The sequence below is a fragment of the Capricornis sumatraensis genome, chromosome 6 (assembly GCF_032405125.1).
Source record: "Capricornis sumatraensis isolate serow.1 chromosome 6, serow.2, whole genome shotgun sequence".
Classification (NCBI taxonomy): domain Eukaryota; kingdom Metazoa; phylum Chordata; class Mammalia; order Artiodactyla; family Bovidae; genus Capricornis; species Capricornis sumatraensis.
In genome coordinates, this window is record NC_091074.1 from 22,323,431 (window position 1) to 22,349,397 (window position 25,967).

The window sequence follows — 25,967 nt, forward strand, 5'->3', positions numbered from 1 at the left end:
GTATGTGTCCCTTGTTTTGAGGTGGGTCTCTTGTAAGCAGCATATAGAGGGGTCTTGTTTTTGTATCCATTCGGCCAGTCTTTGCCTTTTGGTTGGGGCGTTCAACCCATTTACGTTTAAGGTAATTATTGATAAGTATGATCCAGTTACCATTTACTTTATTGTTTTGGGTTCGGGTTTATACACCCTTTTTGTGTTTCCTGTCTAGAGAATATGCTTTAGAATTTGTTGGAGAGCTGGTTTGGTGGTGCTGAATGCTTTCAGCTTTTGCTTGTCCGTAAAGCTTTTGATTTCTCCTTCGTATTTGAATGAGATCCTTGCTGGGTACAGTAATCTGGGCTGTAGGTTATTTTCTTTCATCACTTTAAGTATGTCTTGCCATTCCCTCCTGGCCTGAAGAGTTTCTATGGAAAGATCAGCTGTTATCCTTATCGGAATCCCCTTGTGTGTTATTTGTTGTTTTTCCCTTGCTGCTTTTAATATTTGTTCTTTGTGTTTGATCTTTGTTAATTTAATTAATATGTGTCTTGGGGTGTTTCGCCTTGGGTTTATCCTATTTGGAACTCTCTGTGTTTCTTGGACTTGGGTGATTAATTCCTTCCCCATTTTAGGGAAGTTTTCAACTATTATCTCCTCAAGGATTTTCTCATGGTCTTTCTTTTTGTCTTCTTCTTCTGGGACTCCTATAATTCGAATGTTGGAGCGTTTCATATTGTCCTGGAGGTCTCTGAGATTGTCCTCGTTTCTTTTAATTCGTTTTTCTTGTTTCCTCTCTGATTCATTTATTTCTACCATTCTATCTTCTATTTCACTAATCCTATCTTCTGCCTCCGTTATTCTACTATTTGTTGCCTCCAGAGTGTTTCTGATCTCATTTATTACGTTATCCATTATATTTTGACTCTTTTTTATTTCTTCTAGGTTCTTGTTAAACCTTTCTTGCATCTTCTCAATCCTTGTCTCTAGGCTATTTATCTGTGATTCCATTTTGATTTCAAGATTTTGGATCATTTTCACTATCAATATTCGGAATTCCTTCTCAGGTAGATTCCCTACTTCTTCCTCTTTTGTTTGGTTTGGTGGGCAACTCTCCTGTTCCTTTACCTGCTGAGTATTCCTCTGTCTCTTCATCTTGGTTATATTGCTGCGTTTGGGATGGGCTTTTTATATTCTGGTAATTTGTGGAGTTCTCTTTATTATGGAGCTTCCTCACTGTGGGTGGGGTTGTATCAGTGGCTTGTCAAGGTTTCCTGGTTAGGGAGGCTTGTGTTGGAGTTCTGGTGGGTGGAGCTGGGTTTCTTCTCTCTGGAGTGCAGTGGAGTGACCAGTAATGGGTTATGAGACATCAAAGGTTTTGGAATAATTTTGAGCTGCCTGTATATTGAAGCTCAGGGGAGTGTTCCTGTGTTGCTGAAGAATTTGAGTGGTATGTCTTGTTTTGGAACTTGTTGGCCCTTGGGTGGAGCTTGGTTTCGGTGTAGGTATGAAGGCATTTGATGAGCTCCTATTGCTTAATGTTCCCTGAATTCAAGAGTTCTCTAATGTTTTCAGGCTTTGGATTTAAGCCTCCTGCTTCTGGTCTTCAGTTTTATTTGTACAGTAGCCTCTAGACTTCTCCATCTATACAGCACTGATGATAAAATATCTAGGTTAAAGATGAAAAGTTTCTCCACATTGAGGGACACTCAGAGAGGTTCACTGAGTTACAAGGAGAAGAGAAGATGGAGGGGGTAGTTAGAGGTAACTGGGATGAGATGCGGTGAGATCAAAAGAGGAGAGAGCAAGCTAGCCAGTAGTCACTTCCTTATGTGCGCTCTATAGTCTGGACCGCTCAGAGGTATTTACGGAGTTATATGGGGAAGAGGAGAGGGAGGAAGTAGACAGAGGTGACCAGGAGGATAAGAGAGAGCAATGAGAAGGAGAGAGACAAACTCTGCCAGTAACCAGTTCCTTAGGTGTTCTCCACCGTCTGAAACACACAGAGATTCACAGAGTTGGATAGAGAAGAGATGGGGGAGAAAAGAGACAGAGGCCACCTGGTGGAGAAAAAGGAGAGTCCAAAGGAGAAGAGAGTGGTCAAGCCAGTAATCTCACTCTCAGGTAAACTTGGGTAGTGAAGTTTGGGTTTTTAAATGTACAAAATTGACAACAAAAACCTAAGAGCAAAGATTAAAAATCTAGAGTAGAGGTTGGATTTTCAAAAATACATTATTAAAGAAAAGAAGCAGAAGGAAAAAGGAGGAAAGAAAGAAAGAAAAAAAAATATTAAAAACAAACAAACAAACAAAAAAAACAAAACAATCAAACAAACAAAAAAACAAAAAACCACCAACAACCATCCAAAGGCTATATATGGTGTTTGCCTTAAAAAAAAAAAAAGTCTTTTGTTTTTTTTAAATAGTAATAATAGGTTATAGTAATAAAAATTAGAGGAGAAATAGAAGACTTAACAATTAAAAAAAGTTAGAAAAAAAAAAAAAGAATGATTTTAAAAATAGTAAAAATATATCTGGCCCTTCTCTGATGTTTTGGGCCGGGTGGGATCACTTCCAAAGTGGTTCCCTCTGTTTAACTTCTTCCGTTTGCTGGTTTTTTAGGCTCACTAGTTCAGTCGCGCTGTGGGGAGGGGGGATGTTGCAAACAAATAGCACTGTCGTGTGCACAGTGTCTCAGCCCTGCTTGACCTGTCCCTTCTCACGGCGCACAAACTGCTCCAGCTCTACGATGCTCAGCCGGGAACCGTCTGGGGCCGGCCCTAGGCTGCGTGCACTTCCCCGGTCCAAGCCGCTCAGGTTCGGTGCTCAGGCAACCCTCAGAGGCACAGATTCGGCTGGGACTGAGCTTTGTGCCCTTCCCAGGTCCGAGTAGCTCAGGAGTTTGGCGAGCGCAATCGCCGCAGCTTGTCACCTTTTCTGCCGCTGCTGCTCAGCTTTCTGGGTGGACCGCTGGCATCCCCCGTGGGGCAGATTGTGACTGTCCAGCACCCCCAGAAGTCTTAGCAAAGAAGCCTGCTTGCAGTTAGGTAAGTAAAGTCTCTCCGGGTCTGCAATTGCCCCTTTCCAGTCCTTACGGCTCTGGCTGCCTGTCCCCGGCGGGGGATGGTCTGCAGCTGGCTTTTTCTGTTCCGTCCTTTGTTCTGTGCTCGGTCCTGGCGGTGTCTTATGTTCGAGCTTTTCGTGCGGTAGCTATCCCACAGTCTGGTTACTAGCCCAAGTTAGATTGTTCTGGTTGCCCGTGGGGCGTTCCTGCCCGATTCTTACAAAGCACTGCAGCCCGCGCCTCCCGCGCGTCCCTGCCCTGCCCCCACTTCCCAATGGCGGAGGCAGGTGTCTGTGCTGCTTTTCCGCTGGGGGAGTTATTGTTGGGCTTGTAATCTCTTGGTTTTAATTATTTCTTTATTTTTCCTTCCTGTTATGTTACCCTCTGTGTTTCCAAGACTCGCCACAGACTCGGCAGGGAGAGTGTTTCCTGGTGTTTGGAAACCTCTCTTCTTAAAATTCCCTTCCTGGGACGGGCTTCCCTTCCCGGGACGGAGCTCCCTCCCCACCTCCTTTGTCTCCTTTTTCGTCTTTTATATTTTTCCCTACCTGTTTTTGAAGACAATGGTCTGCTTTTCTGGTTGCCTGATGTCCTCTGCCAGCCTAGAGAAGTTGTTTTGTGGAGTTTGCTCAGTGTTGAAATGTTCTTTTGAGGAATTTGTGAGGGAGAAAGTGGTCTTCCCGTCCTATTCCTCCACCATCTTTATGCTCGATCTTGAGAATCTGGACTTTTTTTTAAATTCCAACACAGAGTGCTGCATTTACTTGGACTAAGCTTTTAAAATATGGAATGGCTTTATATAATATTATTCTTAAACATCTATTTTAACCTTTTGTCCATAGGCAAAATAATGGATGTTGTTTCTGACCTCTTATGGTAAATTCTGTTTATTGCTTTTATTTTTCTTGCTACCAGTAAGTGTAGGGCAGTATCTATGAGTCTCTTCCTGAGTCTGCATTAAGTCAGAGAAAACAAATATAATTGGCTATCAGCTAAATTCCTATTCTCAGGGAGAAATTAAGGAGCATCAACCAAAAATCCTTAAGGAAATGTGGTTTATCAGCTCTTCTTTCTTTTATCACTCAGCTGAAATTTCTTGTAAGGGGATAACAAGTATATATTAACTAACTTAAAGGCTCTTATTTTTCACTTAGTGTAAATGTTTTCACTTTTATGTAAAAGTAATCACCTTCAAGCTTCCTAAAAGGAGATGCATAAACAGAACAATTATTAATATGTTTTGCAAAAAATCTACTCAACTTGCTTCTGGGTGAGGATTTTGAAGAGCATTTCTGCCTACATACTGTATACATTAAAGACCCAGACTGTGACATAATCTTAAAAAAAAAAAAAAAATTTCTTTGTTTGAGATGATCAGGTCCAAATCAGAGGGAAAGACATTGTTCTTACCCTGATATTTTTATTGGTTTTAATGAAATTATCTTTTAAAAATTACTAATTCTGCATTTCATAGTCATACTATACTATACAGTACATTTATTAAAAAACACTCCAATATTTTTAAATAAAGATTTAATAACAAAATGGAATATAGTCTCTTAACCAAGGACTTTTTAAATGTTGCTTTTAAAGTATCTCTATAAGCAAAGTAAATGCCTTCTCTGACCATTTAAAGGTATAGTCTATGGGACTTACCTGGAGGTCCAGTGGTTAAAACTTGCAGTGCAGTGGGTGTGTGTTCAATCCTTGGTCAGGGAGCTAAGATTCCATGTGCTTTGGGGCCAAAATCCCAAACATAAGACAGAAGCAATGTAATGAATTCAATAAAGACTTTAAAAATTTTCTGTATCAAAAAAAATCTTGAAAAAAAATGAAAAACAATGGTATAGTCTAAGCTTCTGTTGCAAGAATGCCTTTGAACACTGTATTTTATTTCAGAAAATGAAGATGAATTTTGCATTTTATTCCATGCCATATTATGTATTGTTTAGATTAGTATCTCAGTTGTGTTTTTCCTCTCAAGGAGAATAGGATGGTATGCATAGTCATATTTTACATCCTAGGATGTCACCAAGAAGTCTTGGTAGGATCACAGTCTGAAACTCACTGTCTTAGGCACTCAGAAAGAAAAAAATACCTATTTTGAAAATTACTAGAGCCAAAATATAATTAATGCCCAATGATTTTGTTAACTATTTACAAGTCATAATTTTATAGAAATGAATTGAGTCTTATATAGCATATTTTTAATAATACTCTAGTGTCAAAAATGGGGGCATATCTGGAGTAACACTGTCTTCTTACCTCCATGACATGGATGAAGACAGAATGGTGATCTGAAGCAGTATTTGCAAATTTATAGCAATTTATTTGGCCAAATGCCTTTTGCTTCTTACTGGAAAAGCAATTCACATAGATTTCCCCTAACCATGAGTCATAAGTATCATTATCGTACATAAGACATGCACAGTGCGGAACACGACAATTGATGGCCTAATTTTCCATTGGCAAAAAAATACTGAGATTAGAATATCCATCAGTTGCGGCCCAAAGAGATTTGGTTCATCAAGCACACACTTTATCCCGTATTGGCATGTTATGAAAGTGCACTAATTCTTTTGTATCTGTATACCATCTATAATATGCTGAAGGGTAGAAATGGGCAGATGTAAAAAAATATTGCAACAAACTAACATCAATTCAGAAGTTAACATATTGAACTTCTACTTGTTTCAGTATGAAAGACTAGACATTTTTAGTCTTTCTAGTGCAAAATGCCTAGATGTTAGATAAATTAAAATAAACTTTCAAATGCATTGCATAAATATATTCTCAGTCCCTTTTCCCTATTCTCTATCATTTCCACCTTGAAATCAAGTTACCCATATATTTGACTTGATACGATACTAGGAGTCACTGAGACTCTTCATATTTTTCAATCTCCTTACACTCTATCCTCCTTAAGTGATTTATATCCTCTTTAGAGTTGACTATATACTCTTTAGTTGATTTACAATGTCACGTTAGCTTCAGGTTTACAGCAAAATGAATCAGTTGCACATGTATCCACTCTTTTTTAGATTCTTTTCTCGTATAGGTTACAGAGTACTGAATAGAGTTCCCTGTGCTATATTCCCTTCTCCAGGGGGTCTTCCTAACCCAGGGATAGAACCTGGGTCTTTTGCATTGCAGGCAGATTTTTTACCATCTGAGCTACCAGGGAAGCCTTCTGTGCTATACAGTACATCCATATTTGATATCTATTTTATGTATATAGTAGTATGTATATGTCAACCCCAATCTCCCAATTTATACCACACCGTTTACCCTCTGGTAACCATAAGTTTGTTTTCTACAGCTGTAAATCTATTTATGTTCTGTAGATAAGCTCATTGGTACCTTATTTATTTTTTTTTTTTTTAGTTTCCACATATAAATGATATATATTTGGCTTTCTCTGTGTGACTTTATTCACTATGACAGTCTCTAGGTTCTTTCATGCTGCTACAAATGGCATTATTTCTTCTTTATTGCTGAGTTATATTTCATTGTATATATGGATCACATCTTCTTTATCTGTTCTTCTGTTGTTGGACATTTAGGTTGCTTCCATGTTCTACCTATTGAAAATAGTACTATAATGATAATTGAGGTATAAGTATCTTTATACTGAAGGCTTTATATTGGTATGGCTTCAATTTTATTAAAAATTGATTTTACTCTCTTCATTGCTGTTAAGCCCAGGAAATGAATGACATGTTTAACTCGGGTCTAGATTTTGGTTTTGTCTCATTTTAATTTATGTTTCTCTATTTGAATTCCTCATTGTTCACTCTTTATGATCAAGTTTTCTATAATATTCTTGGGGATATTATAATACATGTCTCAAATTCAGTGCCTCCTACTTTGAACATCTGGGGAAACTTTTGGTCCTTTTTATGAACTGTTTAGATACAGTGATGTACCATAAGGTGTCTGGTTTAAGTCTTCTTGTTGTGAGGAGTGAGATGTGTTTTCACTGGTCATGAAATTACTAGAAGATATTTTGGCTCCTCTCTGATAGATTTATATTATTTGTTAAAGAAAATGTACAATAATTTGAGGTTGACTCCTAGGGAATGGCCTTTACTCTAGGGTGTGCTCCATGGTATTAGGCATGCCTTTATTTTGGGTTTAATCTGAATACATGGGGCACTGAGCAAAGACTCTACTTGCACTATCTCAGATCTCCAATATCCATCCCCGAGGGATGCATCACTTCTGATATGTTCTCTGCCCAGAAATAAAAGATACCTGGAGTCTGTGCCAGAATTGAGAAACAGCCTTCAAGTCCTATGCGGCATCACGCATGGCTTTTTCTTTCCTTGGAATCCTGTCATTTTAGTCGAAACTCTAACATCTCCCTGCCTAGTTCAGTCAAGGTTCTCCTTTACTCATCTCAGAAAAGCATCCCATGCAGGAGGTGAATATTATTCAAATGAAGCTTATCTCTTGTGTTTTTCATTTTGCAAGAATCATAGTCCTGTGTTTCCTGTTGTTCATGACCTGCAAGCAAGTGCCTCAGATATGTTACCTAGCATTATAGTTGTTTGTTTCCTAAAAACCAAATCTAGTATCATTGTCTTGTCTGAAGGCAGAAGACTTATGCATATTTTTCTATCTAAAATGTTCAATATATACGGGCTGCATAGAATAACATTGTGTTTCCTGTTACATAAAACTATCTTGACATTATCAGAATTCCCATACAAGTAAACTCCTTCTATAATAGCTTATTTTTTTGGTCTAAAATGGCTAAACACTATTCCTACTGGTTTTCAAATTTTATCTGAAAATTTGAAATTTGTTATTTAATTGCTTATAAAAAATAGAGGTTAAAAGATAGAATCATTGTTTACATGCTTATATTTGGAGTTCTAATGTTCTCTAAATTTGGCTCATTACAAAAAAATTAAATTGTTTCTTTAGGAAAAATAAGAAACTGTTTGCTGCTGCTTTATTTTAGTCATAGTCCATCAAGAAGCCTATGCTGCCTCAGGCAGTGAAAAATGTTAATAGTTGGAAAAGGTCGTTTAGTTTTCCTCATTAAAATCATAAAATAACATTGGATCAAAATGGTTCTTCACTTGAAAATATTCAATCCAAGATGATCTTTATAGGATCATTTTAAAGGCCTATAGATCACTTATTTTGAAAAATGGCATTGAGTTTTTGTAACTCATTATACCATTTTGAATAAAATAAGTCTATGTAAGACACAAATATAGACTCTCTGCTAACATTCAAAGACATTTATAGGGGTTTCAATGATTACTTTTCATGATAAAACAAAACCATTCAGAAGCTAGTTCTATCACTTTATTAATATTAATTATGAAGAATAATACTAACTCTGAATTGGCAGTTACATGTAGGCATTTTATATCTTCAAAACTCAAGTAGTCTAATTCAAATTCAAGTAAGATGCTGATTATTGGAGGCATTTGTCATCTGTTTAAACTGATTTTAGTTTAGTTTATGAAAACTAATTTTTATCTAAATTCAGGGTTCAATCAGAGAAATAGCCAGTAGCAGATATGTATTTTAAAAGTTATTACAAGGAATTGACTTATGAAATTGTAGTTGCTAGCTTGGAAACCCTGAGATCCATATGGGCAGAGTGCCAGGAAGGACAGGTTAGATTTTTCAGATGGGGACTACACCTTCATATCATAGGCAAAATTTTTCTGGAAAATTCTACTCTGCTTCATAAGGCCTTTCAGTTGATTGAATGATCACCAAGATTGTCTTGGATACTTTTCCTTATTTAAATCAGCTCATTGTGGACCTTAGCTTCATTTATAAAATAACTTGACAATAATAACTAGGAAAAAATGTTTGAATAACTGGGGATGTACACTATGCTCTGAACTTTAGTTCAGTTCAGTTCAGTCACTCAGTCGTCTCCGACTCTTTGTGACCCCATGAATTGCAGCACGCCAGGCCTCCCTGTCCATCACCAACTCCCGGAGTTCACTTAGACTCACGTCCATCGTGTCCGTGATGCCATCCAGCCATCTCATCCTCTGTCGTCCCCTTCTTCTCCTGCCCCCAATCCCTCCCAGCATCAGAGTCTTTTCCAATGAGTCAACTCTTCACATGAGGCGGCCAAAGTACTGGAGTTTCAGCTTTAGCATCATTCCTTCCAAAGAAATCCCAGGGTTGATCTCCTTCAGAATGGACTGGTTGCATCTCCTTGCAGTCCAAGGGACCCTCCAGAGTCTTCTCCAACACCACAGTTCAAAAGCATCAATTCTTCAGCGCTCAGCTTTCTTCACAGTCCAACTCTCACATCCATACATGACCACTGGAGAAATCACAGCCTTGACTAGACAGACCTCTGTTGGCAAAGTAAAGTCTCTGCTTCTCAATATGCTATCTAGGGTGGTCATAACTTTCCTTCCAAGGAGTAAGCATCTTTTAACTTAATGGCTGCAGTCACTATCTACAGTGATTATGGAGCCCCCCAAAATAAAGTCTGACACTGTTTCCACTGTTTCCCCATCTATTTCCCATGAAGTGATGGGACCGGATGCCATGATCTACGTTTTTTGAATGTTGAACTTTAAGCAAACTTTTTCACTCTCCTCTTTCCCTTTCATCAAGAGGCTTTTTAGTTCCTCTTCACTTTCTGCCATAAGGGTGGTGTCATCTGCATATCTGAGGTTATTGATATTTCTCCCAGCAATCTTGATTCCAGCTTGTGTTTCTTCCAATCCAGCATTTCTCATGATGTACTCTGCATATAAGTTATATAAGCAGGGTGACAATATACAGCCTTGTGTACTCCTTTTCCTATTTGGAACCAGTCTGTTGTTCCATGTCCAGTTCTAACTGTTGCTTCCTGACCTGCAAACAGGTTTCTCCAGAGGCAGGTCAGGTGGTCTGGTATTCCCATCTCTCTCAGAATTTTCCACAGTTTCTTGTGATCCACACAGTCAAAGTCTTTGGCATAGGTAACAAATCAGAAATAGATGTTTTTCTGGAACTCTCTTGCTTTTTCCATGGTCCAGAGGATGTTGGCAATTTGATCTCTGGTCCTCTGCCTTTTCTAAAACCCACTTGAACATCTGGAAGTTCACAGTTCAAGTACTGCTGAAGCCTGGCTTGGAGAATGATGAGCATTACTTTACTACCATGTGAGATGAGTGCAATTGTGTGGTAGTTTGAGGATTCTTTGGCATTGCCTTTCTTTGGGATTGGAATGAAAACTGACCTTTGCCAGTCCTGTGGCCACTGCTGAGTTTTCCAAATTTGCTGGGATATTGAGTGCAGCACTTTCACAGCATCATCTTTCAGGATTTGAAATAGCTCAACTGGAACGCCATCACCTCCACTAGCTTTGTTTGTAGTGATGCTTTCTAAGGCCCACTTGACTTCACACTCCTGGACATCTGGCTCTAGGTGAATGATCATACCATCATGATTATCTTGGTCGTGAAGATCTTTTTTGTACAGTTCTTCTGTGTATTCTTGCCACCTCTTCTCAATATCTTCTTAATATGCTCTGAACTTATTCCCCTAAAATTCACATGCTCAAGAAATGCTAATACCCTAAGGACATGGGCACCTTTAGGAGATGATTATGTTATGAAGGGAGGACCCTCACAAATGGGATTAGTGCCCATATAAAAGAATAGAGGTGCCTGGTGGGATACTATCCAGGGACTCATAAAGAGTTAGACATGACTGAACATGCACATAGTAAAAAAAAAAAAAAAAAAAAACAAAGCCTGAGAAAGAGTCCTCTCCCATTTTCTCCATGTGAACATCAAAGAAGTTCCATCCCAGAAGAGGATCCTTCCTGACCATGCTGATACCTGATCTCAGCCCTGAGACCTATGAGAAATAAATTTCTGTTTTTTATAAACTATCCATCCTGTGGAATTTTGTTATAGCAGCCCAAACAGACTAAGACAGTAGGCTAGATTATGCCCAGGAGTTCCATCCTGCCCTTTATGATAGCCTGCTCTGTGAATTTCAAACTTGCCTTGGCAGCCCCACAATTGTGTATGCCAGTTTTGTACAATAATTTTTTTTTTTTTTTTTTACCATATATCACTATTAGTTCTGTTTCTCTAGATGAAGTCTGATCAGATTTTTAGTACCTGGAAATGAGTGCTGCTACAACAAAAATCTGAATATGTTCAAGTGTTTTTGAAATTGATCAGTTGGCAGAGGCAGAAGGATTTTTGAGGAGCATAATAGAAAAAGTCAGATTTCCTTGAACAAACTGCTAAACACGATGATAAAGATACAGCTGGTAGGAGCTCAGAAGGAAATGAGTAACATGCTATTGAAACTGGAGGAAAGGGTATCCTTGCTATATAGTGATAGAAGCCTTGGTTGAATTGCCTTGTGTGCCCTAGTATGCGTGTTTGCTCAGTTGTGTCCGACTCTTTGCAACCCCATGACCTGTAGCCCACCAGGCTCCTCTGTCCATGGAGTTTTCCAGTCAAGAACACTGCAGTAGGTTGCCATTTCCTACTCTAGGGGATCTTTCCAACCAAAGGATCAAACCCACATCTGTCTCCTGCCTCTTCTACAGTGGCAGGTAGATTCTTTACCACCGCACCACCTAGTTATAGTAGAAATAAAGACTTGTAAGCAGTGAACTTATGTCACCCCTCTCCAGTACTCTTGCCTGGAAAATCCCATGGACGGAGGAGCCTGGTGGGTTGCAGTCCACAGGGTCGCTCAGAATCGGACACGACTGAGCAACTTCACTTTCACTTTTCACTTTCATGCATTGGAGAAGGAAATGGCAACCCACTTCAGTGTTCTTGCCTGGGGAATCCCAGGGACGGGTGAGCCTGGTGGGCTGCTGTCTATGGGGTCGCACAGAGTCGGACATGACTGAAGCGATTTAGCAGCAAGAAGTGAACTTAATTATTCAGCTAAGGAAATTTCGAAATAAATTATTGAAACTGTGACCTGTGGTGGTCTTACTGCTTAAAGTAAAATATAACAGGAAAGATTAAAAAAAAAAATGAGAGAAGAAATGTTAAGCAAAAAGAAACTAGAACTTGATAGTTAGAGAAATGGGGAAATTCAGATGGTAAAGCGTCTGCCTACAATGCGGGAGACCTGGGCTCAATCCCTGGGTTGGGAAGATCACCTGGAGAAAGAAATGGCAACCCACTCTGGTATTCTTGCCTGTAGAATCCCATGGATGGAGGATCCCAGTAGGCTACAGTCCATGGAGTTGCAAAGAGTTGGACACAACTGAGCGACTTCACTTCACTTCAAGCCTATTAAGCTTACAAAAAGTAATATAACGAGGAATGGCATAAAAGTGAGTGTGCTCTTAAAGGAAAGTTGAAGGTGTAGCTGAACAACCTTTTCTTAGTGCTTTGGTAGGATCAAATAGAGTATCCACACAGGGAGCTTGTTATAGAGATTATGAGTGTCATTCTTGGATCTCCTCAGTCACTTAAGCAGAACCCAGGAATAAGGATAGGATTATCCACAAGAGGTCTATAGAGAAGCCTCTTAGCAAATGAACTGTGTCCTATGACATACACAGACAATATTCTTGAGAATGCAGTACAAGAAGAAACAGTAATATTGGGCTGAGGGAGGTAGAGACATGGCTGTGTGGAAATAGAAACAGAGAGAAAGAACATGATGTGATGGTAGAAACAGAGGTCAAAGTTCTGTGGGATTGCAAGACAAAGAATGTGGGCAGGCTCCAGAATCTGAAAAAAAAGCAAGGAAGACAAATTATCCTCTAGAGCTTCCTGAAGGATCCAATGGACTTTTAGTCATTTGGGGCTCATGTCCTCCAGAACATGAATAATAACATATGAGGAGTCTTTCTTTAGTTATTTGCTTTTTAGACTTTTAGTCATTTGGGGCTCATGTCCTCCACAACATGAATAATAACATATGAGGAGTCTTTCTTTAGTCATTTGCTTTTTAGGTTTGTCTCTCTGTATCTATTGAGAGGATCACACAATTTGTTTTATTCTACTGATGTATTATATTATTTTTTCTGATGTTAAACCAACCTTGCATTCATAAAATAAATTCTACTTGTAAAATTATTTTTATAGGTTACAGGATTCAGTTTGCTAGTATTTTGATAAAGATTTTTGCTTTATTCATAAGAGATAAGGGTTTGTAGTTTTTCTTTCTTGTGATGCCTTTTTCTGGCTTTGGTATCAAAGTAACACCTAGAGACAGAGTTGGAATTGTCTCCTCCTCTGGTTTCTGAAAGAATTTTTCAATAATTGATATAAATTATTCCTTAAATGTTTGCTAGATCATAGCGGTGAAGTCTTATGCATTTGAATTTTCTTTGTGGGTAGTTTTATTAGTAGTATAAGTAATAATAGTAGTAGTAGCAATAGTGATAATTCAGTCTCTTTGCTTGTTACAAGTCTATTTATGACTTTTAGAGCAAATTCTGGTAGTTGGTATCTTTATTAAAAACATCCATTCAATTTAAATTATCTCATTTCTTGGTATATGATTGTTTATATTATTTCTGCTCAATGTTTTCTTTATTGTCAGTAGTATTGCCTTTTTCATAGTTGATAACAGTCATTTTAGTCTTTCCCTTTTTCCTTGTTAATGTAACTAACACTTTGTTAATTTTGTTCTCTTTAAAAAATAAAAAAATTTGGTCTCTGACTTTCCTCTATTGTTGTATTCTCTATTTAATCATTTTGCCCATCTTTATTACTTCCTTGCTTATGTTTGTTTTAGGTTTAGGTTTCTCCTTCTCCCAGTGTCTCTGGGTAGAAGGTTAATTATCGATTAAATTCTTTTTCAAATCAATGGCAAAAATAGAATGTGATTTTAAAACATGAGCACAGGATCTAAATATCCGTTTTACCTAAAGAAGATATAAAAATGGCTAATAAGTATCTGAAATAATGCTCAAACCAGTAAACATCAGAGGAAGGAAAATCAACACTAACTCAAAGATATCTGTATGGTCATGTTCACTGCCCGAAACATGGAAACAACTTAAGTGTCTATTGGTGTATAAAAGGATGAAGAAAATGTGAGAGAGATATAATGAAATATTATTCTGCAGTAAATAGAAAGGAGAGAAGGAAATCCCACCATTTGCAACAACCTGGATGGACCTTGAGGGAATTATGCTAGATTAAAAATATATTTGTCTTAATATATCCATTTGTAGCTATGAATTTTTTGGTGAAAATGTCTTGAATTATATCTGACTAAATTTTAGTATGTTTTGCCTTCATTTACATCCATTTCAAGATATGTTCTGATTTACTTTTTGATATCATATTGACTCATTAATTAATAACATTCCTAAGAAGATTGTTTTAATATTCAGATATCTGTGAGTTTCCAAAATCTTTCTTGCTGATTTCTCTTTTTTTTTTTTTGTAGTTAAAGTATAGTCAGTTTACAATATTATAGCTTCTACTGTATAATATAATGATTCAATATTTTTATGGATTATACTCCATAATAAAGTAGTGGCTCAATTTCCTTGTGCTTATAATATAATCTTATTACAACTTATTGATTTTATCCATGATAGTTTGTACCTCTTAAGCCACTATCCCTATACTGCCCTTCCCTGAGTTCCTCTCCCCACTGGTAACCACTAGTTTGTTTTTTGTATCTGTTATGCTATTTCTATTGTGTTATATCCATTCATTTTATCTTTTGTTTTCCACTTGTAAGTGACAATATACACAGTTTGCCTTCTCTGTCTGACTTATTTCACAAAGTGTGATATCTTCGAGGTCCATCCATGTTTGCTAATGTGATAATTTCATTCTTATGGCTGAGTAGTATTCCACTCTGTGTATATATATGTATATATAGACACACACACTATATCTTTTGTATTCATTCATCTATTGATGGATAGTTAGGTTGCTATTAGAAGTAATGTTGCTGTGAACATTGTGGTGAATATAATATTTCAAACTAGTGTTTTGTTTTCTTCAAATATATATCCAAGAGTGAAACTGCTAGATCATATGGTAGCTTTATTCTTTTTTTTTTTTTTTTTTTCTTTTTTGAGGAAACTGTTCTCTTTTTCCATAGTGGCAGTACCAATTGTCATTTCTATCAACAGAGTACGAAGGTTGCCTTTCTCCACATCCTCACCAATATTTGTTATATGTCGCTTTTTGATGGTAACCATTATGACAAGTGGGACTTCTCTGTAGCTCAAATGATAAAGAATCTTCCTGTAATGCAGGGGACCTTGGGTCGGGAAAACCCTCTGGAGAAGGGAGTGGCAGCCCACTTCAATATTCTTGTCTGGAGAATCCAACGGACAGAGGAGCCTGGTGGGCTACAGTCTGTGGAGTTGCAAAGAGTCAGACACAACTGAGTGACTAACACTAAGACTGCTATTCTGACAAGTGTGGGGTGATACTTCATTGTAGTTTTGATTTGTATTTCTCTGGTTAGCCATGTTGAGCATCATTTCTTGTACCTAATGGTCTTCTTTGGGAAAATGTCTATTTAGGACCTCTGCCCATTTTGTTTGATTTTTTGATGGTGAGTTGTATGAGTCATTTATATAAGTTGGATATTGACACCTTATAGGTCATATCATTTGGAAATATCCTCTACCATTTGTTAGGTTGTTTTTTCATTTTGTTGATGATTTTCTTTGCTGTGCAGAAGATTTCAGTTTAACTAGGTCCCATTTGTTTGGTTTTGCTTTTGTTTCTTTTGGCTTAGAAGACAGGTTTCAAAAATTATTGGTACAATTTATTTTAAAGTATGTTCTAACTAAGTTTTATTCTAGAAGCTTTAAAATTTCCAGTTTTATATTTAGATCTTTTATCCATTTGAGTTTATTTTTAATTATGGTGTGAGAAAATGGTCTGATTTTTTTTATATTTTATTTGGAAATATAAAAATATTTTATATCTGTTCTGTTTTTCCAGCATTTTGTTGGGTTCCTCTATCTCTCCATTACTACTTTGTTTACATTGTGAGTATTTTCCCATGAAGCATTTTACCTTAATTATTTTTTAGGCATTTTGTAGTGGCTAACATAGAGCTTACCATGTGTATCTCATTTCATATGTATAACTTTGAGAACAGCTTTATATTAGCTTGATATAAATGTGATGAAAAAATGTAACTCCAACATCTTGTTACTACTTTATCATCCTTCTATGATATTCTGTTATATTTATGTTATATCTGTTAGCATTGCAAATGCAACAATGAAAGAAAGTGAAAGTGAAGTCGCTCAGTCGTGTCCGACTCTTTGTGACCCCATGGACTGTAGCCCTCCAGGCTCCTCCGTCCATGGGATTCTCCAGGCAAGAATACTGGAGTGGGTTGCCATTTCCGTCTCCACAGGATTTTCCTGACCCAGGGATCAAACCCAGGTCTCCCGCATTGCAGGCAGACACTTTAACCTCTGAGCCACCAGGGAAGCCCAACAATATATTCTTATAATTATTACCATACCATTTGTAGTTATTTCTTTATCTTTGTTCCTACCTATGCCTTTTGTGTTTTTACTGGCAAACATTTTATACATAAATTACTGTTCTGCATGTCATGGATCCAGTGACATTATATACATATTTTATATAATTGATTTTTACATTAGGTAGAGAGAATTTGTATTTATGCTGTATTTTATAATATATTATTTATTTCACTGATTCTCTTCATAATGTTTGTGTGGATTCAAATTAATATCTGAGTTGGTTGCTTTTAGCCCACAGAACTTCTTTAAATATTGCTTGTAAGTTAGAGATAAACTAGCAACAAATGCTCCCACATTTTGCCTGCAAATGTGTTCATTTTGCTTTCATTTTTGAAAAATAGCTTTGCCGGCTGTCAGTTTGTTTCTTTAATCTCTTTGAATAGGTTGTGATACATCCTCTGATCTACACTGTTTCTAAGAAGTGAGCTGTTATCTTTATTAGCATATTCCCTTGTAAGTGATGGGCCCTTCATCTCCAGCTAATTTCCAGAGTTTCTCCTTGTCTTTTACTGTCAGTATATTTATGATGAAGTGTTGTGAATTTCTGTATTTATCCTTCTTTGAGTTCATTAAGCTTTTTGTATATGCAGATTTTTTGCTCAGTATGTTTTGAAAAGTTTTCAGCCTTATTCCTTCAAATGTTTTTTCTGGTCCCTTTGTCTCCTGACCTCTGCTTCTCTTATTGTGTATATGTGGCTCATTCAGTTGTTGTTGTTCAATCCTTAAGTCATGCACCACTCTTTGCAACCCCATGGACTGCAGGATGCCAGGCCTCCCTGTCCTTTACTACCTCCCAGAGTTTATAAAAACTCCAGTCCATCAGCAGCAGTGTCCCATATTTCTCTGAATCTCCATTTCTCTCTCTCTGCATTCTTGTTTCTCTGTTCTTCAGATTGCATAATATCTTATACTATACAATCTTGTACTTATACAATCTTCAGATTGTATAATATAATATTTAAGTTCATTAAATTATTCTTCCACAGGGTGTTTGATATTTCTTCAGACCCCATGAAGGTTCCTCTCAGATGTCTTCAGCGGTTCTCTCTTGCAAATTAGCCAGCCTCCAATTTATCCTGAATCTTTAGTAATCTGGGAATTTCCTCCCAATTGCTTTTCACCTCAACCTACAGTTATTACAGAGTATCCTTAGTCTTGAAATTCTTTAGGTCCTATTGTAAATTAAATTGGATCATTTGGAAAGAGATTAGGAGCTGTTTTTTGTTGTTGCTTTGTTGTTTATTTTTATTTTTTTTTGTTGTTGTTGTATATTTGCAAAGGGTCAGACACAACCGAGCAACTGAGCATGCAGCAAAGTTGCTTTACAATGTTGTGTTAGTCTCTGCTGTACAGCAAAGTGAATCAGCTGATTTTTTTTGTTTGTATTTTTTCATTGCTTGTTTAGTTGCTAAGTCACATCTTACACTTTTGTGACCCCATGGACTGTAGCCCACCAGGCTCCTCTGTCCATGGGATTTCCCAAGCAAGAATACCGGTGTGGATTGCCATTTCCTTCTCCAGAGATTCTTCTTGGCCCAAATTGAACCAGTGTCTCCTGCATTGGCAGGCAGATTATTTACTGCTTGCTAAGCCACTAGGAAATCAGCTATACCTACACATATACCCGTGGGCTTCCCAGGTGGCTCAGTTGGAAAGAATCTGCCTGCCAATGCAGGAGACACAAGAGACTGTGTTTCTGTCCCTGGGTGGGGAAGATCACCTCGAGGAGGAAATGAAAACCCACTATAGTATTTGTGCCTGGAAAATTCCATGTACTGAGGGCCTGGGAAGCTATAATCCATAGGGTTGCAAAGAGTTGGACACAACTGTGCACATTCACACACATACATATATCTACTGTTTTTTAGATTTCCTTCCTGTTCAGGTCCCACAAAACATTGATTAAGTAGAGTTCCCTGTGCCATACAGTAGGCTCTCTTGGTTGTATGTCCTATTTCTCACCCCAGATGAAATTGCAGAGCCAAGTCAAAGACTCTGAAAATGGGAACATCGTACTTTTCTTAGCGTGACACTCTGTCTTTAATTTTTAATCATTCAGTGGGGGAAAGGATGTGGACAATAGCCTGAGGTCTTCTTGGCTTGTTTTATTTGCCATGGAACCAGTCTTAGAAGCCAGGGAGTGGCTGTTTAGGGGCCCAGTGTTCTTATGGTGCTAAGGGTAGGTAGAGGTTCTCTTCTATAAATGGAGGCTGGACAGAAGGAGAGAGTGCCATTCTTTCAACCATACAAACCCTGAACTAGGCCTCACCAGTAGGTAATAGGAGAGGCTGAGACATACTGATGTCTCAATCTTCCCAGGAATAAAGTCCCTAGTTGGGAGCTAGCAGGAGAGGGAGCCCTGTATTCTTGGATACAGTAGTCTGGAGTTTTCATCTTGCTGACAGGTGGCCCAAAGGAGCAGTCTTGGTTTAAATACTATAGACTCTCTCTCTCTCTCTTTTTTTAAATGAATTTAAACAAACTTTCTTGAATAGATATCTCTTCATTTTCTGTATCATTTAAAACCATTTATAGAGAACTTGAGTTATTTTTTCTTTTGTTAAAAATTTTCGCCAATTCAATGGGGAGTTGATCTATAGAGTTCCTCATGCTGTCCTGTTATAAAGTGCTCTAGCTATAAATTTTTGAACCTCATTTCTGCAGTTATAGCATTCTAAAAACACAGGCCAAGTATGCTTATGTGAGAATCTGAGTCACCTGCTGATGGAAAGACTTGAAACTACACATTCTTATTGGAAAAAGAATTGCATTTTTTTTTTCTGATGCAAGGCTCATTTTCCAGTCCGGAGAGACATTTTTTCCATTATATTTTTGACTATGGCTTCATTCCCTTATTGACATTTAAATTTCTATTAAACATTTTAGTAAGACAAATATTTTTATTATGAGAAAATATGGGAGTGACTGTAATCAAATTTATTAAAGTTTTTCCAATCATATAAACCACTTGAGCTTTGTATCTTTTTTTTTTTCTTTTTTGAATGAAGTGGGAGATAAGTCATTCCATTTGCCTTCTGTTATTTTTCAAGAAATAATTCCATCATGAGAAAGAAACTAAATGTATCAGGCTCATTAAGTCAGTAATGAGTCAAGTCTATTTTTTAAACAGAGGTGAAAGAGGTCTGTGTTACAGAAAGGCTAAAAATGTCATAATTCACATAATCTCTCACTCTCTCTCTTTTTTACCTCAGAGCTCCAGCTCCAGTGCACCCACTCATAGAATTAATCTTCAGGATAAAAATGTTTTATGATGATGGCAAGTTTTCAGTTAGAATACTAAATGCAAGACAATTTAAAAAGTGTCTCATTTTCAATGACTTCAAATACCAAATGTTGTAAAATGCCAAACATAAAGTAAGCACATAAGAGTCCAGGATAATTGTATTGTTGTTGTTATTTTGCTGCTTTCTTAAAAACTAATGAGGTATGCAATTCCAAATAGATTTTTCCAAAACAGCAAACATTTGTACCTTCTCGAAACTTTAATCTGAGTCTTTAGCTGACAAGTTTAGATGGTCTGAGCAAAGCAATAGGACTTATCCACCAAGATAGAGGAATTGCAAAAGCTTTGCTTTTTCATAACAATAACTCAGAAGCCTTTGGAGCTTTCTGTTCTTTTATTAGCTTTTGTTCTTAAAACTGTCAGTCAATAGGTTTAAGTGGCCGAAAACATCATGCAAGGTTGGATGAAAAGGAACAGAGTCACAGAAGAGGAAGTCATGAGAAGCATTTTTCACTTTGTCTGATTGTAGATACTGCCATACCATGATTATGCTTTGATTTTTGAAGTAATTCTACACTTAGAGAAGTTTTGTCAGAATAATAAAGAGCTCCTAGATACTCTTTAACCAGATTTATCAACTTTTAATGTTTTGCTGCATTCTTTGCCCCTTCCCTCCTCTCTATTTCTCCTCCATCCTTATATATTTTTCTTATCTTTTTTTCATGTTTTATAATGGAGTATAGTTGATTTAAAATGTTGTATTAGTTTCACGTATACAGCAAAGTGACTCACTTTTACATATACATGTATCTATTCTTGTTCATTCTTTTCCCATTCTGGTTGTTACAGAATTCCTCAGGGCTATCGTCTAAGTCCTTGTTGGTTCATTTAAGATATAATAGCGTGTATATGTCAATGCCAAGCTTCTAAATTATCCCTCCCCAAACCTTTCCACTTTGCTAACTATAAGCTTGTTTTCTAAGTCTGGGAGTCTAATTCTGTTTTGTAAACTAAGTTCATTTTTACCAGTTTTTTAGATCTCACATAAGTGGGATCATATATTTGTTTCTCTGTCTGATTTGCTTCACTTAGTTTGATAATCCCCAGGTTGATCCATGTCACTACAAACGACATTGATTCATTCTTTTCAATGGCTGAGTAATATTCCATTGTGTGTATGTGTCTATATGTGTGTGTGTGTATATATATACACACATATCGTGTATAGATATTCACCACATCTTCTTTACCAGACATTTGCTGATGGACATTTTGGTTAGTTGTTCTTTTCAGTACTGTTTACAATAGCCAAGACATGTAAGCAACCCAACCCCCTTGTGTTTGAGTGTACATTGCTCATATTACTTCTCTTTATAAGTGCATGAGGATAGCAATTCCAAGAGTAAGGATATTTCCATGTACAACCTCTCTGCAATTACCAAATTCAACAAATTAAATCAATAACATTCTTTCAACTATCCTTCATAATCTATTTGGTTAATTGTCCCAATGATGACCTTTACTCTTCTTCCAATGAAGTATTACTTAGAATTCTTCTCTCATGACATTGACATCTTGCCACATAATTTTTTAAAGGTTTAGTTACAAGAAGGCCTATTTAAATATTTGTCAGGTTAGTAGTTACCAAGGCTGAATAAATAGTTCCTTATTAGTATCACTTAGCCAAAAATATGGTTATCAAACCAGCCTTGAGTATTACCTTTCCTTATCTGAATGTATTTCTTTTATATCAAGGACCTACGATATACTAAGGAAACCTAGACAACAGAAAAAAAAGCTTGTACCAAATTTATGTATATCCCTATTATGTGAATTTTAGTATGAATATAATTCAAGGTCTCTGTTAAACTTATTAAAGCCACAATGAGAAAATATACATAAAACAATAAAGACACAACTTTCCTACAAACATTATTATCATTACCTTAGATATACTGATTTTATTCCCAAATGCTCTTTTAAATAACAAAATCAGGATTAATTTCTATATAGGAAGCTTCCAATCTTGGTACAGAAAGCTTGCCTTGTTATTGTTACAAAGCAGGGGCTCACTGCCCACTGCACAAGAATAGATACTGAGATAATAGTCTTTTGCAGAGAGAAGAGGATTTATTAAAGGGCAGACAAGCAAGAGGACAGGGGCAAAGCTAAGATCCTCCATTGAGTAGGATATTTATCTTGGAAGCAAGGAGTAAGTGGGCAGAAGGTGGCTCAGAAATGATTGGTAGAAAGGAATTTGTGAGTTTCAAGTGTTTCCTGCACAGGCACCATTGCTTTTTATGCCTCTTCAGGAATCACATGTGCACATTGAAAGTGGGGTTTCATATGTAACATGAGGCAATTCAGGCTGAGATGTCAAAACGTCACCCATTGGATAAGCACATTTTTTCTGTGCAGACTCCAATCAGCTATACTGGTTCCTACCAGTTTCAGCCAGATTTGTCATATTACAAGAGGAGGGAGTTTCAAAGCCTCCTGCCTTTTCTGCTGTTCTAGAAAACAAGCTCAAGAATTTCTCTCAGTCACAGAAATGGGGCATGGTTTCAGTACAGCATTACAAAGCAAATAGATTCTTTTTTAAGTAGCCTAGGCAATCTGTTTATTTATTTGGGTCTTAGTTTCATCATGTAGGATCTCTGTTGTGGCTTACAGGATCTTTCATTGAGTTGCTCAGACTTCTCTCTAGCACCTGGGCTTAGTTGCTCTGGGGAATGAGGGATCTTAGTTCCCCAGCCTAAGGATTGAGTCCATGTTGCCTGCATTGCAAGGCACATTTTTAACCACTGGACCACTAGGGAAGCTCCACAAATACATACGTTTACCTGAATTTTATTTTGTATGTGAAAGGCAGACAGCTGCTTTTGTAAACAACTTGCCCTATAAGATTTAAAAAACACTGTTGATAAAAATATTGTTTAATACTTAGTACTAAATAGTAGCTTATCTCTCTAGTATCTTACTCACTCCCTTATACTTTGCTTTATTCTTAATAAGTTTAAGTATTCTGAAGTATTGATATTTTCTCTTTTTTTTCATTATTTCTCCAAATGACTATCCTTACTTTGTTTTCTTGAATGTGCCCTCCTTAATTTAATATCTATAGTTTATCACAGGCCATTCTTTTTTTTATCTATTCCACAATTCTTAAGAAGTGGAAAATTGTTCATAAGGTTCAGTTTAGATATCCTTTCTAGAAAGCATAGCCCAATATACCCATTTGGAAATAATCTTTCCCCCAATCCTTTTACAATAACTACTCTTCTCAGGTAGCTTTGATCTGCCTTGTAGTGAGTTTATTGCCATCAACATTGTTCTAAAATTGTACATATTTAAGAATAAATGAATAATTTGCATATTTTTCAGTCTCATTTGGACTTGTGTTTCTTGAGAGGAGAGAATTTTTATCCTCTATGGTGTTGTTCTGTTTTAAACATAATATACACTAAATAAATATATATTTATTTAATTTTATACCATGGAGTTGTATATACATAAGAATAGGAGATTGCAATGCCTGCCTCCCTGAAGAGTTTTGTCTGCACAAAGGCAGTGACCTTTGTGATGTGTTTTTAGGAATATTGAAATGGGTGGTTTTGCTTCTTTGCTGGGGCTATCATAACAAAGCACCACTGACTAGGTAGCTTAAACAACAAATTCGTTGTCTCAGATTGGGAGCTTAAAGTCTAAGACCAACCTGTCAGCAGTTTTTTTTTTTTTTTTTTTTTTTTTTTTAATAGCCCTGAGGGAAGGATCTCTGCTAGGCTTTTGTCCATAGCTTGTAGATGGTTGTCTTCTCCCTGTCTTCACATTGTCATCATTTTCAGGACACCAATTATATTAGATTTGGTCCCACCCTAATCACTTCATGTGAGGCTTACCAGGTGGTGCAGTGGTAAAGAATCCATCTGCCAATGCAGAAAAAAAGATCCCCTGGAGAAGGAAATGATAATGCACTTCATATTCTTGCCTGGAGAATCCCATGGATAGAGGAGCATGGTGGGCTATGGTCCATGGGGCTGCAAAGAGTAGGACCTGGCTGTGTGACTGGGCACACATGCACACAATCACTTCATTTAAAGCTCCTGTGTCCAAATACAATTCTATTCTGAGGCACTGGGGTGTTGTGACTTAAACCTACACCTTTAAGGGGTACAAGGAAACAATGTATTCCACAGTAGCATCTGTACAAAAATTGTGTTGCATTTTTATGACTGTAAATATTTTTATAAAGATGAATGTTCTATGTTACAGTTAGACATTGGTGAAAACCACTGGAAATCTGAATGTGTATTCATAAATATGTGGCTAGTAAGAGATGCTGCTGGGGAGAACAGGGTTTGAAAATATATACAAGGCAAAGAGAAAAGTGTTACAATTTTTAAAAACCACAAGGATTAGGAATTCCCTTGTGGTCCAGTGGTCTCACTGCCAAGGGCCTGAGTTTGATCCCTGGTCAGGGAACTAAGATCCCACAAGCTGTGCAAACAAACAAACAAAAACAAAAAAAAAAAACAGAAAGATTCTCAATCTCTGGAAGAAGAGAAAAGTGTTCCATATAATGTGTAAAATGGCACAGAACATAAAAAGGAGAAATGTGAGCACTAGATACAATTTAATGATCAAATTTACCTAAAGATGAACCAGGCTCGACTGTTAATTCCATGTTCATTATATATTCTAGTTGTAATATAGCAAAAATAGGATAGCCCAAACTGTGAGACATTTTTGGATATGTTAATATCAGATATCTTGGTCTCCCTCCTTGAGAACTCCCTGAGTGAAACAATAACCCTGTTTTTTACATAATAGAACCTGTTTTGTCTTGAGGGATGATGTCAATGATGGTCAAGTCAAAAAAATTCCAAAGAAAGTAAAATGTGACTCTGGCCACTTAATTCTCTGTTTATATAATTTCAAATGAAGCACAGAAATTCTTGACTTTACTTTGGAATAAACTGCATATTTTATTTAGGGACTGATTACTCTGTTGATAACTTTTTCAAACCAGTCTTCAGACTCCAGCTTCCTTCCTCCAAAGGATTGTTTTTAGCACCAATTTGTTGCTCATTAGCACTTCTGCCAAAGGGTAAATACAGGAAATAAAAGAAGATGAAACAATAAATTTAGTCCTTTTTATGGACTCATGAAAACATTTAATGAAAGGCAATGCTGAATTTTATAGGATGGATAAAAGTAAATGGCGATTTTCAAAAATTACTTCTTTTAAAATTGTAATGAGCAGCTTATTTTTTTTATATATTGCAAGAAAAAGGTATGAGGAAAAAAAATCATGCTAAAGCCCACTATGTTCATCCCAAAAGCAACAGTACTAATTACAGCTTCTGAAGGTATATAAAGTCATTCATTATTATTGAGATTACTGATGAGCAACTAAGCACAGCACTTAGAAAATGTGATAGCATTTACAAACAGATTAATGTGACCTTTTCCTAAAGTGATACAAATAATATAAAGCTATTTACATGTTTGCATCTTACCTGTTACAGCTTTAGTTCACTTATACCATTTTCAAATTTTAGGAAATTTTGGCCATGTTAAAACTCACAGAAGTATCCCCTCTAAGTTATGTCCCCCTGTGGATTATGTTGTATGCTAAGTTGCTTCAGGCGTGTCTGACTCTTTGTGACCCTATGGACTGCAGCCTGCTAAGCTCCTCTGTCCATGGGATTCCCCAGGCAAGAATACTGGAGTGGGTTGCCATTTCTTTCTCCAAGAGATCTTCTTGACCCAGAGACTTAGCCCATGTCTCTTATGTGCGGCACTGGCGGGAGGTTTCTTTACTGTTAGCACCACCTGGGAAACTCTTCATCCATTCATGTGCACACTAATTGGATGACCAGGAATTTGGGTACCTTAAAAGAGTCATAGTTACTCCTGCCGTAATGTTCTGCAAAGACTTTTCCTTGGAGAATTGTGTGGTTCTGTGACCAGTTGCCATGTACTGAATTTCTGTGATAGCAAACAGTTATATTTCCAAACTTTGCTTCTCTGAAAATACTATTGGCACTATTTTTTTTTTTTTCCCTCACAATGGCAAATTTACTTACAAAACAGACTCATGGAGACTTCTATCCACAGTGAATTAAAGAGAAATCAAATTCGGGTGTAAAGTTCTTTTGATATACAAAGTAAGCTTTAAGAGAAATTTGAAGTTTGGAATGAAGTATTGCCAAGCATATTTTGATA